Below are 16,266 nucleotides of genomic sequence, written 5' to 3' on the forward strand. Positions count from 1 at the left end.
ATGCTGTGGAAGCCTCGCCTTCTCTCCACCCATATTTTTGATTGGCGGGTGTCATTGTCCTTGTTAAATGCTGGCTTCCGATTGATAATGAGGCTTGTTAGTCCTGGATCTTTTACTTGTGGTGTTACACAGTCTCCTTCATAAGTCGGTAAGCACTATACTTTTTTAAAAATTTGCAGCTTGGTCCGCTTTCACTATAGCAGCCGTGCTTTTTTATTTAATTAATTTGCCCACGTGCCGAAAGGGAGGATTTTTACTCACTGATTTAACAAGCATTTGCAATGCAATAGATTTCGCATTTATGCGAGTTTGAACTATTGACATTACAAATAACAATGCCTTTTATTTTTGTTTTTGTTTTTAAAACATAAATAAAAGGCATTGTCATTTACAATGCCAATAGCCTAAACTTGCGTAAATGCGAGACCTATTGCATTGCAAATGCTTGTATTAACAGAGAAGGTGTCCGTATCCCCCCCACTCTGATATCTAACAGAAGGAACCCGCCACCCTTCGCCCCATATCGAGAGAGGAGAGGTTGCTTTGCAGTGCATAAAATGCACCAAATTAGTCTCCTTCGACTGGAATTGACCGTGCAAGATTTTTTGCATTTTTTTTACAATTAACTCATGATTGAATCCCCAAGACATGAATAACAAAATATTTATGTTTAAAATGAGTGTGATAATAAAACAGTGTCCTGCTCAAACTGAATAATCCTTCGATGCTCACATAAAGCATGTTTTAACATTAACTGCAGTTTATTTTATTCACAAAATGTATTCAGAGACGAAGGACGCAAAGTAATAATACGAATAGTGCTGTATTTATAGTGCCTTGGTTCCCGTAGTGAGGTACGCTGGTGAGTACACAGATACATAACATGCTGTAAAGCCTACACAGGCAGAAAGGTATGTTTCCATTTTAGACCTCTTTATCGCGTGGCACGAAAGTTCAAACAATGACTTGATTTAGGAGAAGTTATTTTTTGTTTTTACCCTCTTATGTAATTCCAGAAGTCTGTGGCTGAAAGCACTGAGAAATGAATGAAGAAGTGTGGCGTTAAGCAAATATTGCTAACACCACGCTTCTCCATTCTGAAAATGCAGGGATGTGCCATATTCACAAGAATGCGATGCATCCCTGTGTTGCCCCTAGTGCTGGCGCTGAGTTCAGCTGCCTAGCACCAATGCGGGCGCCCTTGCACCATAGTGCAAGGGTGTCTGCATTGGGGGAAGACTTTTTATGCGCAGGAAGGCCACCGTTCCTGCACATAAACAATCTTTAAATACCGTTTTGTAACTTCTATGTGTGCTGCTTAATGAGGCACACATAGTTGCAAAACTGATTTTTTTCTTTTTTTAAATGATTGTTTATTTGCACAAGAACAATCATAGGCAATTTGTTGTTTCTATGTGTTCTGCACAAGGCAACACATATGGAAACAGCAAAAACAAGGAGAAATAAAGCATTTTTCCTCGTTTCGCCTGTTTAAGACATAGTTTTCCCTGGTCTTAATTTTGGCGCTGCCTCCTATTTACGCTGCCCTTGTAAATAGGGGGCAGTGTCAAAATCAATAGGTGTTGCGGTGAAACGCCCACCGCACCACCCATTGCCCTGCTCTTTCACACTCAGAATAGAATGAAAGGGTGCCTGATTTACAAGGCAGCGTTAAGCCATCTTAAGTGCCTTAGCGCTGCCTTGTAATTAAGTGTTGTTGTGGTGGCAATAGGGGCTTGTAAATATGCGCCTGAGTGCCAAGAAGCCTGACTGATATTATGAAATTACTAAGGGTTAAAAACATGTCTAAACATGCTCTTGTGCTCGTTCTTTGTTGAATATGTTCACACTGCAGGTTCTTCTGTGCGCTTTAAAACTCGAGACAGTTAAAAAAACTGAATATGCCTTGTGGGCTGTACGAAACGAGGAGCATTTAAAAGCGGCAGCAGAACGGTTGTCTTTAGAAAGTGTGAGGCATATTTACAAGCACCTTACGCTGCCAGTATGTCACTTTTTCCCATATTAAAACTGACACCAGCACAAGGGGCTTGTAAATATGTCTGTACGGGTGTTGTATGTGTGCAAGAGAGTGGGTTTGTATCTGCAAGAGAGAGAAAGTGTGTGTCCTTGTAGGATTGCCTGTTTGTTTGTCAGTGTGTGTGTTTATTAGTGTGTCTATTGGTGTAGAGGTCACTGTGACTCTGTGTGTCTGTATGACAGAGTGAGTGTTTAAATAGGTGTTGTTTTGATTGCAAGAGTTTGTTACTTTGACTTTACCACTTGATTTTACACCATTCAATGTTCAGGAAATGGCATCAGTGGCTGGAGAGGTGGATGGAAACAGAAAAATGAATTTCAGTCTAAATGGAAGATATTCCTCAATTTCAATCACCCCCCCCCTTTCATTACCCAGCTTAGGCTGGCACCACCCAGCTGTAATACATTCCTTGTTTGTCAGAAGAGCTGAGAATCAAGTGAAAAGTTAAATCTTAGGTAAGTTTTGCTCTTGAGAATCCCTTCAGTTTTTCAGCTACGACAGACCCCTCTCGCTGTCTCATGCAACAGTGGGCCATTTTTGCCATGCCAAAGGATTTTTTTGTTTTTAAAGATCGAGCTGAATAATTTTGAGGTTACACATGGGCTTACTTAGGGTCGGTTTCTAGAAGCGGAGGTACTGGGAGATGAATTTCTTGTTGTTTGCCACAAATCTTTGCCAAAGTTACTTCTTACTTTCTCAAATATGTTTGAAAAAAATGCACTATTTGCCCACTCTTTGTTCAAAAATGTATCAGATGGAGAACCCCCCCCCCCCTTATTTTGGTCAGACTCGCTCACTTGCCACTGGGCACTCATCAAGAACTTTTATGCCCACCACTTTCAAATGTCACCGGCCACCACTGAGTCAGAGCCTCCCCCTGCACTGGCGCTCATTCAATATGCATGGCGGGGCCGCTGCAGGGGGAGGCAGGAGGAAGAGGCAGTGACTCTTACGACTGGTAGACAGAGTGGAGTGTTGCTCTCCTGGCAATCAAGCATGTTCAGGTGAACATGTGCTTCCCTCCCAGCACACAATCTCCTGCATTTCCCTCTCACTGCAACTGAAATGCGTTCTGAAGAGCCTTTAATATATATGATTTAGTCTATGTTGGTGGCTTTGCTCATGCTCATGCACTAAAAGCCATGCCAGAATTTTCGCTCAGCTTTCCCTATTAATTTACTGACTTGCCCACCATTAAAATGCGGAATGAACAAGAAAGGTAAAGGAAGCATGGATGGACACTAGATAAAAAATGGATGGGGATACACAAAGAGATCGGCCGTGTAACACAGATCAAATCAAATATGAAAAACACTTAAAAATGTAAAACTGGATATTTATTTATAGCAGGATGTATTTTGTTTGAATATTTTTGAAATTATAGATTTTAAACTCGAATTTAGGCACATCTTTGACCCCTCCCTAACTGAACTAATGACGATGCAATTACTGAACCAAGACTAGAATTCCAACTAATGTTCAAGTTAATTGTCTAATGTTAAATACAGAATAACAATAACAATAAATTAAACCAAAATTAATAAAAAAATAGAAAGTAGACAATAATGAGAAAAATGTTGTTAAAGCAAAATTGTGAGTAACTTTCTAACAAATGATACCCCTACACAAGTTCACAAAAATATACCAAGTTTTTAATAAGACAATAATTAAGACAAAAGCATCAATGGCGTTCGTTAGTTTACACAAACAACCATACATACAATCACTGTGTAAACAGAAGACGTGAAAATTACAGATACATATTTTATACAAAACAAAAACAAAACATAGCCAAGCATGCGTCCTCTACAATCAGGGCCACATGAAGGCATCAAAGACTTTTTGACCACATTAAAGTTTGGTGATCATCATCAGGACAGACAATAATAAATACCAGAGAGTCCCATCTAGAGTTCCAATAATAAATTCTATTAAGTCCACAGCATGGGAATAGGCAGGCTCCACTTGTTCAAATCACAATTGTCCCAAAGCAAATTAGGAATGAAGAGGACCTATAACAATTCACAACTCATGTAAGTCACGACTGAAGGCCTTCAGTCCGGACTGCCACTCGACCAGCATGATGAATTTTGTGTAGATTGGCTCGTGGCCTGATTAGCTTGACCTGGCTGGTGGGACCATCAATTTTACAAGTGACCTGCCTCTTACACTTGCTCGAAGTTGGAGCAGCTTTTGTCTGATCCAAGGGCCACCAAATTAATGTTTGACTCCTTGCCGCAACAATATTGAGACCATACTCGTGACTTACATGAGTTGTGCATTGTTCCAAATTCTAGTGGATAGGTCCTTGTTCATTCCTTAATTTGCTTAGATATCCCTGTCTCTACACTCTTCCCAAGGTTCACAAAGTTCTACCTTTCCACCAGGGAGACCGATTGTGTCTAGCATAGGTGGTCCAATGGAAAGATTATCTGAATTCTTAGACATCTTTTTACAGCCCTTTGTGTTGAACCTTCCCTTGTTTATAAAATATACTAAACACATATTAAGTCTACTGAGTGATGCAATTTGGGAACCTGGAATGCTAATCATGACACTGGATGTAATTGCTTTATACACAAGCATAAAACATGAGATGGGTATGAGAGCACTGCAACATATTTTCAGTACCAGATCTGCTAGTCTGTGGGAACACACAGAAATGTTGCTAGCTGTGACCAAACTGATTCTAAATAATAATGTTTTTCTGTTCAAGAATAATTAGTAGAAAAAAGTACAAGGAGTTGCCATGGGCTCCTGATTCTCTCCTTCCTATGCAAATCTCTTTATGGGGTGGCTACAAGAGGGATAGATCTGGGGCTGAGTGGCATGAATTGAAATACATCAATTTTATACTAGGGGCTCTATATTGATGATTGCTTTGTGATATGGACAGGAACTACACAAAGACTCCAGACTTTTTGTGATTACCTAAATACGAATAATTCAAACATTAGATTCACTTTCAAATACAGTAGAGAGAAGATTGTGTTTCTGGATGTGGAATTGTTCATCATGAACAACACTATACATAGTAGACTATATCGTAAACAAACATCTTGTAACTCTATTGCGCATGCATCCAGCGTGCACCCCACCTACCAGATTAGAGCAATCCCAAATGGAGAAATGATGCGTGCGAGACGCAATTGCAGTGATGAATTAGAATTTCAAGACTGCATACAGGACATGGAGATGAGATTTGCACAAAGAGGATATGTTACACAGGCTATTAGAGCAGCACGTTATAAAGTTTTGACGATATCTAGGAGAGACACCATGAGGAAGATGACACATAAAAAAGCTAAGCCAGAGAAGGTCCAGTTAATGGCGGATTTCACCTGGATGCCAACTATGTTATGAGAAAGTATGCAAAACCCTGGCATATTTTATGGGCGGATAAAACACTGGAAGATTTTACTTTGATCAGACCGGATGTGACTTTCCGTCGGGGTAGATCCCAGAGAGCTCTACTGAGCTGCAGTTATCCTGCACCACAACCACAGAATCATTGGAAGGGACATCATACTCTAGGTAAATCTGGGCATTTTTTAATGTTGAAGTGGGATTTTGTGTGAGACTTAGTGGTTTGGAAAAGACACAGCAATGTTTTAAGATTTATGGGATTGATCAAGTGTTCAGGGACCCTCTAGGCGGTAATAGAAAACTGAATCTCAGAAGAAGGGTGGCCATGTGGATACTGCACCTAAAAGCAATTGAAGAGGGCTTAAATATGAACAACAAACTTCAGTACTTTTTGGGAGACTAATGGTCAATAAATATGCTTACAGTGTAACAGGCACTGTTTCTTTCTCCATTATAGTAGTCACTTCTAGGTAGTGACCCCTTACTTTGTTGCATAATTTAATCATATTCCACATATCAAAATTTGTTTTCCCTTAATCATGTATTCACTTTTGTGAGTGGCAATGATTGTATTGCAGTCAAACAATTGCAATCTATTGATTATCAATGTTAATTCTTGGGCCCATGATGATGTGAAGCAGCCATAAAATTGGGAACTTTCTTTTAGCATGTATATCACTATGATATAATTTGGCATTTGAATGGGGCAGCATTCATATCGCCTTTTTTGAGGTATATTTAGCATTGTTAGACATTTAGGACGATTGGTGTTCATAGATGGACCTATGCTTGGGCTTTAATCTCCCTACATAGAAACATGACAGACAATGGAAAGTGATTACATGGGAGGCATGCTTGTTGAACATGCCTCATTTTTTTTTATTCTTTGGGTATAGTTAGGTATTATCGGATCTTCCCTTTTTCTTCCTATTCCTCCTCCTGTTTATCTCTCCCCTTTGTATTGTTCCATTGGAATTTTAGTATTTGTATGTTAAGAGTTGAATAGAGTTGGAGGCTGGATTTGAGAGGTATTGTTTGGGTTGGAGTTCCTTTGTAATAGAAGAATAAACTTCATCTTTATCAACACAAAGTCAAACTTGGATTTATTGAACTTCACAGTACTACACTAGTCTTAACCATCTCTCCGATCTGTAAAAGTCTTACATCACAGTACAAGGCAGCTCTTGAAAATGAGGCTGTATTAAGGCTCTGCTTGTTATGCATTTGAGGGTCCAAGAGGTTTTGAAGCCAAGTCAGAGCTAGGAATCTAGATTTAGTCTTTAGTGGCACACCCACCTCTATTCCTCATTCACAATCCATTCTCTGTTTTTCTCATTTACCATATCTTTGCACCACTAATTTCCATTGTGTGACTGAAGATCTCCATTCATTTTCAATTCTTTTCCGAGCACTCCTTTCCCATTCACACCAAGTTCTTTACTTCTCTTCCTCTTTCATTGGAAGTTTATTTACATGTTTTAAGTTTATTTCTCAATGCACCATTTGCCTTTTCATTTTAGTCTCTTATCCCTGCCACCTCACAGGTGTACCTGAGGTGCCCCTGAAGGCATTTGACATCAGTGTCAATGTGTACACTTTGTATATGGCTTGGGGAGAGTTCTTGAAACATGTGGAGTGGACTTGTGCGCCAGTCTTCTCTTATGTGTTAGCTTCAGAGGAGGAGGTTAGCCAGCCTTCTGTCGCTCTCCTTCTTCATAGTTGTATTATACAGTAGTAAGCCAGAAAGTGCACCATAAGGTGTGCATGTCTTCTCCCTAAGGGCTTTCCAATCAAAATTAAATTAATACTTGCTGTGTTTATCTGCTGTCAAAGCTAGATACCGATGTATGGAGAGTTGCACTGAACACACTATGGGCAGTTCATATTTGCAATGTAGTTTAAAAGTATATTTTTCATCAGCCTTAAAAATCTCTGAATATTTGATTGAGCATCAATGTTGACATCAGTCTATTGGTTTATGTGGCAGGAATACTGCTAGAAAGGTGCACCTCATAACTCTCCTAGAGGGAGTTTTGTATAGTTATTACATTTGGCTTTCATTAGTGCCAGTGCACTGTCAGTGGATTGGGTGTAGCGCCATTGGAGGAAATTGGCAGAACCATTAAGGAAAATGGGCAGTCAGTGGAAGAGGTGGGTGACTGCATCCTAAGAAAACTTTTGGGCACCTGCACTTATTTATTTTACAACTGTTGCACTTTTCACAGATTCCAAACTAGTGCTCACGATAGAAGCAGTATCACAGGTGGTCTTCAAGCAGCACCGCCCAATGTCAGTATAAAAGTCTCCTGACAATTTAGATCATTAAAACATTTTCCACTGCTTCATATTGTAGGGGTATGAGGACACTGCATTAATCTTATTGGTTATGTCATACCAAAGCCTGGTACAGACTTGGGGGCCATATTCTCTTTGGGTTCTGGCTTCTAATTTACTACTTTTTCTGCCAGAGCATTTAGTTCACATTTAGAATAATTAATTTAATTAACTGTCTAGGGGATGTAATGGTGTTGATCTGCTTTAATAAGGTGGCCTAAATCGCAACTGTAGGGGGAGGATGGCGATGGATTGTGTAAAACATTTTTCTGTAGCTCTCCTGAGTGAACAAGAAGTCTGTTTCCTTTGAGCTGTATTCTAATAAAAATGACCAGGAAAATGATTACTACTTTGCAAGATCTGGAATTGGTGAATAGAATGCTCAGGGGTGGTTTCAAAAGTACCTGGGTTCATTTTTGACAACAATATCTATATTAAAAAAATAGCTATTATGATGTACAGCAGATAACATTTCGCCCTGCATGCGAAGCCTCGAGTAAATAGCATATTAAATAAATTGTGAGCATCTGCATACAAAGTTTAAGCCATGGCATGTTTTCTTGTGTATTAGATTTAAAAGATTTTTTTTAAAACAGGGTGGAAGGGAATACATTTCAATAGTAAAGTAAAATCGCACTGAAGAGGATTTATGTCCATTGGTAGAGATGTTTTCATGTATGAAGTCACTGTAACTTGTGAGGTGGTAAACAGTGCTTTTACATATCAATTTTGCACTGCTGCAATAATACATGGGTGAATGTGTTTTTCAGTAGAGGTCCTCTAAATAACACACACACACATGCACACACAAACACACACACACACACACACACATCCAACATAACATACATATTATTATGAGGAACGGCCTCTGACAGTAATGAAGTTGTATGTACTATTCTAACTCCACATACGCTTTGATAGTAGGGTAGGTTATACAGCAGACTGAGGAAAATCTAACTGCACTTTTAGGGCCTTATTTATGAGGCTTTGCAACACTGTTGCACTGTGTTGCATCACTTTTTGTGACGCATCAGAGGCGTAAAACATGTCCCCTGTTACGCCCTATTTACAAAGTGATGTATCTAAGCAGATGCCTCACTTTGTAAACCCCTGCACTACTTACACCTGTATCAGGTACAGTGTATGCAGGGGGGGCGTTCCCAGGCAAGTAAGCCTCGTAAAAGTGAGGCAGTGAAATCTCTCACTGCACCACTTCTAGGACGCAAATGCATCAAAACCTTATGCCTGCCTCATGGCAGACATAAGGGTGACGCAGTGCTATATCCATTGCCCTCCCTCTGGCATTGCTGGAGTTGTGTCATGCTTCCAACACAACTCCAGCAATGCATAATTTTTGTGCCGACAGATACGTCAGTAAAACTGGCGTATCTGTCAATCTTTACGACATGATGCGTCATGCAGTAAATATGACGCATCCATCATGTCGCAAGGAGGGCGCAATGAAAATTGACGCATCGCTGTTTTCATGCAGCAATGCATCACTTTTCATAAATGAGGCACTTCTTTTTTTGGTACACTTGCTTGAAAGTACCTTAACACACTACTGGGAACTGTCCTCTAAAGCACCGGTCCTCACAAAGATAGTGTTTGACTGGTTCTGTCAGGGTTAACCCATGCTATGAGGACCGATCTCGTCCACACAGCATGGGTTTTAGATGCCCACACTCACACACACACACATATATGATTATATCTCAGTACCAACTCCATAGAAAAGATGCATACTTTAGAGAGCTGGTGCACAAAAGAGTCTTTATTCTATTATTGCAAAGTTGAGGTCCCAAGTAGCCTTGCTCATATATCACTTGAAAAATCACACATAACATAAAGTTATAGCAAGAAACAATACTTACAAATCACTGAAAGCTTAGTAATCTATACCTTGTACAGCAGAAATGCAAACCCTATTTCATGCACAAAACTCAATGCTCCTGGCCTCATCCTCGATGAGAAAGGCATTTACAAATGTCGTGAAAGAACACAGAGATGAGATTACATCTCACATTACCACTAATTCTATCAATGAAGCAGCTATGAATATAGTGTTATTTATTGGTTTCAGAATGTGTTCTTATTTAATGATGTTGTGCTTTTATTTATTGTTACTCATCGGCATAAATTATGAGGTCATAAGCAAGGCATTTTTAAATGTTGTGTTTGGTGGTTTGTGGCAAATTTAGGGACCTATTTACAAGCCCCTTGCACCGCTGGTACATCACTTTTTGCCATGTTAAAAGTGACGCACCAGCGGCGCAAGGGCCTTGTACATAAGCCCCTTACTGTTTATCCTTACTACTTTGGTTGCCAACTACTACTTATAAACTGTTGAACTTTTTTATTGGTGGAATTTAGTCCAATGATCCTCCAATGGTTCTCAATCCTCGCATTCTGCTACCAACACCAGATGCTAGTCTCGCCCCGTCATACAGTAGAGAGCAAAGATGCTGAGGCATGTCCAGGCCCTTAACATTGTGATTGTAATATTGTACTTTGATGGTTGTTTATTGTCCTATTTCCATACTTGTATGCTTTTCCTTCCGCAAAAATAGTCCAGGTTTTCAGTCAAGATGTGAAGGCTTTGCATGTTACAAAATGGACGTCCCTCATAGAAATCAGTCCCACAAATGAGGAAGCCAAAGATCAATGTGAAAGACATACTTAAAAGGCGGCACTGACCACAAATAAGTTTAGGTGACATCTTGATGTACCGCAGCTGTTCACCTTCAATATCGTCAACTTGGAATAACCACAGTCAATTGATTGTCTGCAGCTGTGTAATGACACGCTGTAACAGAACTGGTTGGAAGAACTCCGGGGCAGATTTACAAGCCCCTTGCGCCTCTTTTACGCCGCTGTTGCTACACTTTTGTGACGCAGCGGCGGCGCAAATCCAGCATCATGCTGCGGGGTATTTACAACATGACGCATTTGGTACATGCGTCACGTTGTAAAGCCCTGTGCCAGAAGTAGGCGCTCCTGTGCGGGGGGGGGGGGTGTTCCGTCGCAGGAACGCCTCCTAAAAGTGGCTGAGTGAAATCTACAAGATTTCACTCAGTCACTTTTGAGCCCATGATGCGGCAAAACCCTGCGCCTGCTTGAAGCAGGCGTAAGGATTGACGCAGCATTGTAACGATAAGGCAACCCAGAGCCTTGCTGGAGCTGCGTCGCGCTTGCGACGCAACTCCAGCAATGCGCCGCCTTTACGGCACAGATGCGTCACGCATCTGTCAGTTTTTTCCCCATGGTGCGCCGCATTGTAATTGCGGCGCATCCATGGTGGCGGAGCCGTGACGCACAATAACTGGCGCATCCCTGCTGATATGCAGGGATGCGCCAATTATTGTAAATCTGCCCCTCCAGCTGTAACAAAACTGCGAAGTTTGAGTGGTGACAGGTACACGGGCCAAAGATTGCTCTTTCGTCTAGATCTGGCTAACAGCATGAACAGCAATACTTTTCTAAAATTCTCCAGCCACTTTCAGATCCAGGCTGCGGCAATCATAAAGTCCAGGGCTTCCACATCAAGTTGAAATGCACACTTCTTGCAGCTCTTGACCTTCTGTCATTCAAAGCTGTGAACACGCAGATTGTGCCTTCAAGTGGATGTGATCCACAGGTCTAAGTAAGGACAGCTGACAACTGCTTTTGGGCACATGAAAAACACTACTTGCTTTCCTTCAGCTAAGTCTAAAATTTCATTAGGTCGTTTTTCACAGCTGGTTTTTCAACAGAATCATTATTATGGTTTAGTGTTAAAATTAACTTTCAAGCAGCCGTTATTGTTTTAAAGGTTCTTGATATTGATATTAAAAGTAAACACGTTTGTTCTGCTTTCAATTTCTGGCTGTTTGTTCCTGATACCAGTGGATCTGTAATTTCATGCTGCATTCCTGAGTTGTCATTTTTCATCTAATTAATTGTATTGTTATTCGATTTAAAAGGCTTGTGTTCTGAAGGGATTCACAACAGCTGTACAGATAAACCAGCAAATGGGAATAAGGGGACATATCAACAACAACCGGCGATAATTATCTCTAAGCGCACTTAGCGCTAGGATAATTATCGCCGGCTAGCGTGAATTTTTATCGCTGAGATAGCGTGCTATTAGCAGCGCTTATCTCAATAGCGATAAAAATCCTTACGCTAACAGGCTAACGTGAGATTATGGCTGGAAACCCAGCGATAATCTCACGTTACCTTGTTGATAGGGACAGGCAAACTTAGCCATAATATCCTCCTTCCATAGGATATCATGGCTAAGTCAGAAAAATACCAGACGTAAAAAAGCAGCGTTAACCGCGGTTAGCGCTGCTTTTTTTGTCTCTAACAGGGTTAGCGACATTCTTGATAATAGGAGAAATGTCGCTTAGCGACATTTCTCCTATTATTGTACTCTGGAACGCCCCCTTTGCATCTCATTAGAGATGCAAGGGGAAGCGTAGAGTAAAAGGGTGCTAACATGCAAATTTGCATGTTAGCACCCTGTTGTTGATAGGGTGCTAGTTTTATCTCTGCTTTTTTGGCTTTTAAAGCCAAAAAAGCAGAGATAAAGCCCTTGTTGATATGCCCCATAAGGCTTTATTCTGAGATAGCACTGTTAATGAGTGCTTAGTTTGAACATCACCAAATATTGTTATTCTGCATGTTTTGTTTGCTGACTGTTTTGCCTGACTGCGCTGTTTTGTTTTTTTCCCCACCGTTCCAGCCCCCTGCCCTCCCACCTCCCAGGGCTACTTATTGACGCCGCTGCGCGGCTCCAGTGAGTATCGTTTGACCGTCTATGTCTGCTCTCCGATCACCCACTGCTCATCCTCGTAGCGGGGAGGCACCGTCTCAGCCCTCAAGTGCCACTCGAACCGCTGCTTGAGTCACGGTCCCTCCTCCATTGGTTTGTAGAGGTTTCATTTTCTTTACTATCATGAAATAGTATCTACTCCAGGCCTTTTCTAGAGCTAATTAATTACCAATTCCAGGGTGGGAACGAACGGGATGTTTTATATCAATGTTCACAAATTCATATAGTTTTTGAGTGTTTACAAACTGCTGAGACAAACACGAACCAGATGCTCTTGGTTTATGTTATGTAGTGGGGGATGCATGTTGGGGCATACTGTTAGACAAAAGCAATTATGTTTCCTACGTATTTTTTGGTGGCTACCTGTTAGGCTCCAACTCCGCCATTTTTGATCATAAATATGGGTTTAGGCAGGGCACAAGTCCTAGAAAAGAAGTGGGGGGACCAACCTAGTTAGGCAGTATGCAAGTGACATCACGGCGCCTGACATCACGGCGCGTGGCTGTGTGACAAATGAATGTGTCCTTATGTACCGTAACTGGTGCTCGTGTAAAGCGCTCCAATACCTTTGTGTCGATTTCGCGCTATATAAAATCTGCAAAAAATGACATCACAGTGCATGACATTGCATGTGGCATCACAGGAGTTAACATCTTAGGAAGTGGCATCACAAGCTGTAGTGTAGTTCTTTTATCCCTGATAGGCTCTGCACATTGGAATAACATACACTATAGATTTGATATAGGACTAAGGTCAGTATGTCTCTATTGAGTATATTAAACTTAATTACTTGTGTGTGCCAGCTAATTCAGAGTTCACTAGAAACTTCTCGAATATACAAGAAGGGATTAGTCTCTGACAACCGCATAAACATGACAACTTTGTTTCCCTTTAGAATCGGAACAGTCTCAGAATCGTGGAAACAATAGATAACAGTTCCACTTAGTCAATCGTGCATACTTCATTTCTACAGAGTTGCACAGAAATAGAGAGACGGGCGTTTCAATAAAAGGGTTTATTGAACAGTCTTATTTCTCATGCAAGAGATATGAATTACTACAATCGTAAGACAGACTGCGAAGCACAATGTGTACGAGGTTAGCAGTAAGATAAAATAATACTGCAATAGCATGGTTTGTAGCTATGACATATATTATTCAAAATACTTACAGAAATAACATAATGCTAAAATGTGATACTCATCTGATGCTTTTAAATTGTTCTACCCCCAGTGTACCTAACCTAAGTGCAGTACGAGGTTTGAAGTAGGTGCTGTTTCTAAAGTCTAGTTTAGCCAAGAGTTGCCAAAAGTTTCTCTAAGTTCTAGTCAGCTCCATACCTGAGAATGAGAGAGGTTGGAATCTCTTTTCCTGACTCGATAGTCTAACCCCCCGCAAGGGAAGTCAGAGAGCACTGGAGCTGGATTCTCTGCGAGGAGGATGGCAGCGTCAGGTCAGTGCATCAGGCTGGAACTCGATCTCCTTCTGAACTTGCCGTGGCGAACCGCGTAGTGTGGGTTGGATCGAATCCTCCGGGAACCGCAATTTGCCAGGGCAAGTGCTGGTATATTTATACCTTCAAGGTGTCTAGGAATGCCAGTTTTGACGTAAAGGTCGGGCAGAGGAACATCATGAATGAACCCCTAAGGAGTAGATGTTCATGCATACTTAATGAGTTCTTGGAGAAATCAATATTCAAGCTGAGGGAAATTCCTAAAGGCTTAAGGGTCTGGTTTTCCAAGAATTTGTTGTGACGTGGATGGACGGATGTAGGTGGCCATGCCTGTATTTGGTTTGTACGGACAATGTCTAAAAAAGGGCCGGATTTCTATGTCCAAATAAGGGCAATGTTAATTGTACCTATATAAGGGCATAAATCGGGAAACCTATATACGGAATCTAAATCTGCACACAACAAAGCCACGACTTTAATATGTACATGTGATGTAAAGCGCTCTGATACTCTGCTTTGGGATGAGTAGCGCTATACAAGAAAAAATTGTGGTACTTAACTTATTTTAATGCCTCCTCAGGGGTACTAAGCGCTATAAAAATTACATTTATTTTGTGTAAATACTGGGAGAGACCAACACATCTGACATTGTTACAGTGCAATCAAAATCAAAAAGTGTCCTCCCAGAGGACACTTTTTGATTTTGATTGTGATTCAACTCTAGTCCTTTGGGTGTCCAAGGGTTCCTCTCTTTACTTACACATTGTTACAGTGCATGCATAAAAGTGAAAAGCTGCCTCTCTTAAGTATGTGTGAAGTGCTAACCTTTTTCCCCTCTGCTGCATTTGCTTCTAGGTGTGAGGCTCCTGACTGCTCCCAGCCAGGAGACTCAAACAAAAGGAGGCTTGATGACCCCTCAAACTCTGCCTTTGATATGGGTCCAGCTGGAGTCTCAAATAAGAAAGCCCCGTCCCCGCCTGCACGTTGTAGCTTGTTGCAGGTGGAAAGCAAACAACATGCATGCGCTCCTGAAAGTGTCCAGGTGTTTGGAAATTACACTGAGACGAGTTCAGCACATCATTTAAAGGGGCCCAACTTCTTGGCAGGGTGGACGGCGTTCACCTTGTAAAAATAGTGGGTGGACGCCGTCCACCCGTGTGTACCCCAACTCGTGCCCTGGGTTTCGGCCCGTAAATGGCTTTGTTATTCGGGTCCCTAGCCTTACTCTAAAATATGCGATATAATTTGCAGCAAGAGTGTCACAACACGCAGTTCACACGCTCTCAAATGAGTCCTTTGGGAGGCGTGAGCATGCAGAGATGGCACTGCGTAGTACAGCATAATTCAGCCATCAGCGTGGTCCGGCTGACCTGGATTGCATTGGTAAATATTTACAGCTAACATTTAAAGGCAAAACATGAAACAGAAAACAATTTAGGAAAAGGTACTAGTAGCATCATTATCATAGTTAAATAGGCATAGATCACTTGCTCAACACTTAGGTAACCAAATTCTCCAGCAGGAATGGAGGTGTAGGGGCCTCATGGGAAAGCTGACTTCAGGCCCTCCAAGTGGACATGAAATAGTAGCATTTGATTTACCAACCCAGGCACACTAAGTGCACTCTACTAGGGACTGGCCAGCAAGTCAAATATGCCAATCATGAATAACCAATCATGTTCATAATTTACACAGAGAGCATATGCACTTTAGCACTGATTAGCAGTGGTAAAAAGCACAGAGTCTTAAAACCAACAGCAACAGGTCGGGAAAAAATAGGAAGAAGAAGAAAAACGTTTGGGGATAACCCTGTAAAAAGGGCCAAGTCCAACAACAGACCTAGAAAAGCTCATTATCCTCAGTGAATTGAATTTCTTATTGAATGTTTGATTAATTAAAATCATTGCAATAAAACAACAACGCTGTTAAAAAAATAGTTTGAATAGGCAATTCCTCCCTCTTGCCCCCTGCACCCCCCGTACCCATCAATAACTTAGCTTTGTGCTCCGCCGTTTACCTTTGGGCGCATTGTGCAGTCCTCAATGTTACTTTTAATTCATTTATACTTAAAATAATTGATACAGAGCTTTTAAATACTCTGACTAAAAAGGTGACACCCCTTACTGCCTATCGGGGACCACCCTGCTTCCTTCAGCATCATTTGGCATGTCAGTTACAAGAGCGGGATTACATTCCTGCGACTCCTTTAAGGCGATCTTGATCAGATGCGTACATTTCCCCAATCTTGCTAAATTCA

The sequence above is a fragment of the Triturus cristatus genome, chromosome 1_2, assembly GCF_964204655.1.
Source record: "Triturus cristatus chromosome 1_2, aTriCri1.1, whole genome shotgun sequence".
NCBI lineage: Eukaryota > Metazoa > Chordata > Amphibia > Caudata > Salamandridae > Triturus > Triturus cristatus.